At 38.0% G+C, this 6,000-nt stretch overlaps 1 non-coding gene across 1 annotated transcript; it reads left to right on the plus strand.

The window, feature by feature from the left end:
* The first annotated feature begins 5,665 nt into the window (after nucleotides 1–5,665).
* Nucleotides 5,666–5,772, plus strand: LOC129483577 (U6 spliceosomal RNA). Its single transcript, XR_008658100.1, has one exon. It is a non-coding gene; the product is annotated as a U6 spliceosomal RNA (small nuclear RNA).
* Nucleotides 5,773–6,000: the final 228 nt, after the last annotated feature.

Raw genomic sequence — 6,000 nt, forward strand, 5'->3', positions numbered from 1 at the left:
CAGTTCTCTGCGTCCTCCTCAGTAGCTATTCCACACCTTCACTGATCAGATTGTTTCATTTTTCACAGAGGAAAGAGAGACCAACAGGCATTAGTTCCTTCAGTTTACAATCCCCTGTAGATTTATACACATTTGCATATTCTGGTTAAGTTTCTTTCTCCTTTCCTTTACGGTCAGTAGTTCTCCCTTATCCTCAGGGGATATGTTCCAAGACCCCCGGTGAATCCCTGAAACGGTGGGTAGTACCAAACCCTATATATACTATGCCTTTTCTTATACATGCAGACCTATGATAAAACTTTAATTATGATAAAGTTAATCTGGTGCAACACATGGCTGTCAGTCGGGAACATGTTTTCTCTTCATGTCTTGCAAACAAAACTGTAATGCCTTTTCCACCTTAACTAAGCACTTATCAAAGCTCTGTGACTGTAACTTTTGCCATGTGTAGTGCGACAGCAGAACTAGCATGAATTTCCTTTTCCTTTATCACAACTTCACAGATAGGAGATTCGTTCTTACCATGGATCTCAGCAACTTCAACATACAGCTTTTTCTTTTCTTGTTGAGAACTTCCACCTTTCCCTTAAAGAAAGCCACTTAGGCTTTACTTTGGTATGTCCACAAATTGCCAGCATTAAGACTTGCACTTGAGGTCATTATTAAGTAAAATAAGGTTACTTGAATGCAAGGACTGTGGTCTGATAACGAGGTGGCTACTAAATGACTGAAGGGCGGGTGGTATATACAGTGTGATACACTGGACAGGGGAGGATTCACGTCCCAGGTGGAGGGAGTGGAGTGGGCCAGTGCAAGATTTCATCACGCAGCTCAGAACGGCGTGCAATTTAAAACTTACGAATTATTTATTTCCGCATTTTTCTGTTTAATATTTTTGGACCATGGTTGACCACTGGTAACTGAAACTGCTGAAAGTGAAACTTTGGACGAAGGGACTGCTATACTACCTAAGCTTCCAGAGAAAAAAATCAGGCCTTCATCTCATTGCATGCATTTGCTTCTCAACCATGTATAAAGGGTCTTCTCTTGCTGCTACAGTAAAAGAGGTGAACCTTCTCACCAAATCTAATTCACACAACCGTCCTTTGATCCTAATCTTTCTCGTTTTTCAGAATTTGCTACATCAATTATCATCTTTCTTGTAACTCCAGCACCGCCACCGCTCTGTGTGTGTGGGAGGGAGCTTTCCCCCTCAGAAAATAGTCATGCTCAAAACAATCCACAGTGCGGTCTACATCCCTGATCCGTGATCAAGGCCTTCTCATGACAAAATGATCACTCCTAGTTTGAGAGCTACCACTTGCCTTGCAATATCATATAATCAAATAGATAATCAAAATGTACATACAGATTCCGCACATTTTTAATAACCAGTTGGTTTGGACTTAGATAGCTGAACCAACCAAAAATTCTATCATAAGCTTTCTCATATATTTGAACTAACTTTACAACAATTCATTTGCCTACCTGATCTGTAGCAGTGTGTACTTTGTAGTATGTATCTGTTGAGTGATTACAAACTATAATTATTGTTGCTGAAGTCAAAATATGCTTCAGGCCAACCCTGCTCCATAGGGATAATATGCTGAAGGGAATTTAGTTCAATATCCCAATGTATTTGATTGTTAATATAAATATTATAAGTTTTATTAGCTTCTAAAATATTAATTTTACCTCATGTGATCTACCCGCTCCAGCCTCCCAAAGTGCTGGGATTTACAGGCATGAGCACATGGTTTTATTCCTTCCTATTTTCTATTAACCCATTACTTTGAGGATGAAAAGTAATCTGATAAGCCTACTGAATGTGATGTTTTGGCCCCTAATCCTGTGGAAGTCTTATAGTTAATTATAAATGGTATCATAAAGGAGGAGACCTTTATGGGATTTTAAAGGAAGTTGGAGGGACCCACAACTACTCTCTTCAAAGTGCCCAGGGTGTACAAATCCCAAGGCAGATACCAAGGCCGGAAGTAGTGTGAGGTCGGTGAAGTACTCACCGTGTCCACAAAATTTAGGGGGACCAAAAAAGTCTCAGTAATCCAGATAAGTATTAATGCAGTATTTTTTAAGAATCAAAATTAATGAAAAAATCCATGACGAACAAAATATCAAAATGTTAAATGAAGACAAGATCAGTATTACTGATGTTTCTTTTGCCTCAGGTTCCAATGTGGCTTGACACGGCACTGACTGTACCCAGGAACTAGAGGTGAAGTGGAAGTAAACCGGCCCTTGTGGTCCGCTACCCAGCTGCCATTCAAATTTTTCAGGTAGCCCAGAAAACCTCTAGCCTAGGATTGGATGATACCTGATTGCACTTGACCTCCAAGATGTCAGCTTGGCCCTCTTCCAAGTGTACTTTACTTTCTTTTCATTCCTACTCTAAAGCTTTTTAATAAACTTTCATTCCTGCTCAAAAAAAAGAAAAGAAAAAAAAAAGATGATACCTGAAAAAATGTAACATCCATCTAGGCTTCAAATTATTTCTGACAATAAAATCTCAAATACAGAGTCCTCTACACAGTAAAATACAGACAGATGCAGGAGGAGAAAATATCCCTCTAGCAAAACAACATTCAAAAGACACATCCACAGGGACTCCAGATACCAAATTATTAGGCACAGACTATAAAGCATCAGCCCACAGTGAAACCCCATACCTATTAGTATAGTAGTCACTCCATTTCTCCCCTGTACCCCCAAGTCCTAGGCAACCAATAACCTACTTTCTGTCCCTATCATTTTGTCTATTCTGGACATTTCATGTAAATGGAATCATTCAATAAGTGGTCTTTTGTGATGAGCTTCTATCGCTTAGCAAAATATTTTCAAGTTTCCTTCATTCTGTAGCTTGTATCAGTACCTCATGTATTCTTATGGCCAAATGAAATCCCACTGTATAGATATACACATTTTATTTATCTATTCATCAGTTGCTGAATATTTGGGGCTATTATGATAAGGCTGCTGTGAACACTTACATATAAGTTTCTGTGTGGGCATATGTTTTCACTTCTCTTGGGATATATACCTAGGAGTGGAATTTCTGGGTCATGTGGTAACTCTGCATGCCCTACAGAAAAAAAGTTATATTAAAAAAGTAATAAGTATAAGGCCACTAATATGCCAACTTAGTGTATGATTTGTATGATTCGTTTACATAATTATTTGTATAATTTTAGTATGATTTTTAAAAGGCAATGAAAATGATCAAAAGGATGAAGTGGCTCCCATGTGAAGACAGACTAAAAAGATTACAATTCAGTCTGGCAGGAGGAAAGTTGAGGAAGTTACAAAATCCAAATTATTAAAATTGCAGTATCGTATCTTGATCGATCAGTTAACTTCTGATTTATTTAACAACTTTCAAAGCACCTCAGTAAGGGAATACAACCTTGATTAAAAAAAAATTCAAAGACTAAATAACAAAGCTACATGGGAAGCAATAAACTGTTGTTTTTCACAAAGCAAATAGTAAGTATATATGAATATTTATTAATTAACTCTTGAGAACCTACTGTATGCTAGGCATCATGCTGGTGCCTTTAAAACATTCTTTATCTCATTTGACTGTTCTAAGAAACATGAAGATAGGTATTATTTTCCTTATTAAAAAAGAAAGAAGAGATGGAGATTAAGTGCTCATGATCAAGTTGCACCTATTTTAACCAAAAGTCTTCTCTTAAATTACATCATTTCCTTCCTCCTTTTTAGAGCCATATTTCGCAAAAAGATGGCTTATACTTTCCATATTTGTTCTCTCACCTTCAATTCACTACTCGATCCACTTATATCTGCAGTTTTTCTCACATTGTCCAACTGCTTCCTCTGAGTTCAACAAGTAACTGAGAGTTGCAGTGACTGTTTTATTTTTTTTTTTTGAAGCAGAATCTCACTCTTATAGCCCAGGCTGGAGTGCAGTGGCTTGATCCTGGCTCACTGCCACCTCCTCCCCCTGGGTTCAAGCTTATTCTGCTGCCTCAGCCTCCTGAGTAGCTGGGATTACAGGCACACGCCATCACGCCCGGCTAATTTTTTGCATTTTTAGTGGAGTTGGAGTTTCACCATGTTGGCCAGGTTGGTCTCAAACTCCTGACCTCAGGTGATCCGCCCGCCTCAGCCTCCCAAAGTGCTGGGATTACAGGCAGGCCATAGTTTGGTGAATGGAAGATCTTCCATTCACCAAACTATGGCCTGCAGTCAAATCTGGACTGCCATCTGTTTTTAACAGGTCCTTCAAGCTAAAATTTTTTTTTACATATTCTAATAGTTGAAACAAATGAAAAGAAAAATAATATTTCATGATGCATGAAAATGACATGAATTTCAAATTTCAGTGTCCATAAATAACTTTTTTTGGAACACAGCCACGTATTCATTTGCATATTGTCCATGGCTACTTTTGTGCTCCAATGGCAGATTGAGTAGTTGTGATAGAGACACTATAGGGTGCTATCACTGCTTCGCAATGTGGCTTGGCACGCCACAAATCACAGTGACACAGTTATCAGTTGACAGGGTTTCAAGTGTCTCATATGTCACTGTACCTATGATATTTTTTTTATTACCAGTCTATACCCATCATGTCAAAACAGAAAAGAAAAGTAAATGTTACTGTCATACTTCTAAGGCACAGTGGAGTGTGGATTATTCTGATTAAATTAGACAGCAAAACATTGTACAATGACATTATAGCTGTGCTGAAAGAATACATGTTGACATTAGCAGAAGTACTCATCACAAGATTTCCAACTCACAGGAAAGCAACAGTCAGAAAAAAATAGAAAATTTAAAATGAAATATCTCATTACAGCAAAATGTCTTCACAAAAATAAAAAATGAAAAAAAAAGTCTTCAACCTTTTTGTAGGTAAGAATCCCAACTGGCTCATTTGTTAGCTAATCAAGGAAAGCCATTTACTAATGGCTAGTTAATTAAATCATATTTGGTTGCTGAAGAAATGTGTCCAGAAGAAACAAACTGCTTAAAATTAGTATTAGCCTTTGGCATGCAGGGTTGCTATCCGAATTGAGGACAATGGGAGCGACAATAATCAATTAACACAAATGATGTGGAGTGGTTTTCCTTCGGTCTTGGTGAATCAACATGGGTTACTGATTCTGCTCAGTTGTGGATTGTTGAAGGAATCAATACTGAGTCTTTAGTGGGAACTGAAGAATTGTGTGAATACCTTGACTTGTCCCCCACCACCCACAGCAGTCAATGGTAAGATTTTATTGCAATCTTTTGGGCTTGGGGCTAGGATTGAAGTTTTTTTAAAATAGAAGAACTGCCCGCAACCGCTACTAATTACTTTGGAATTAGCTTTTGCTGCGGACTTGATAATGTTTCTTAATAAATTCAACCTAAAATTATGAGTCAAAATAGTGCTTATATTCAAAAGTTATGGTAAGTCATTTAGATGACTCATGTCTCAATCACAAGTAATATGAAATTACTTTATGTACTTCCCATGCTGTCAAAACTGAAAACAAAAAGCAAGATCTCCAGTCTCCATTTGCAACAGATATATTTTCTGAGCTCAAGTGACCATTCCAGCAGAGTTTTTCTGAACTCAATGCAAGAACAAAGGTAATTTCAAAGTACATTTAACTGTGTGGTTTAGGAAAGTGATTTATCGGTGCTTGATTTGGCAGCACATGTATTAAAATTGGAACGATACAGAGAAGATTAGCATGGCTCCTGTGCAAGGATGACACGCAAATTCATGAAGCCTTCCACATTTTTTATTTAAAATTTTTAAAAGAATTTAAAAAATTGTTTTAAAATTAAAAAAAGAAAGTGTAGGCCAGGCGTGGTGGCTCACGCCTCTAATCCCAACACTTTGGGAGGCCAAGGCGGGCGGATCATGAGGTCAGGAGTTTGAGACCATCCTGGCCAATATGGTGAAACCCCGTCTCTACTAAAAAATACAAAAATTAGCTGGGCATGGTGGCGCGTGTCTGTAGTCCCAGC

This window comes from Symphalangus syndactylus, chromosome 5 (assembly GCF_028878055.3).
Source record: "Symphalangus syndactylus isolate Jambi chromosome 5, NHGRI_mSymSyn1-v2.1_pri, whole genome shotgun sequence".
NCBI lineage: Eukaryota > Metazoa > Chordata > Mammalia > Primates > Hylobatidae > Symphalangus > Symphalangus syndactylus.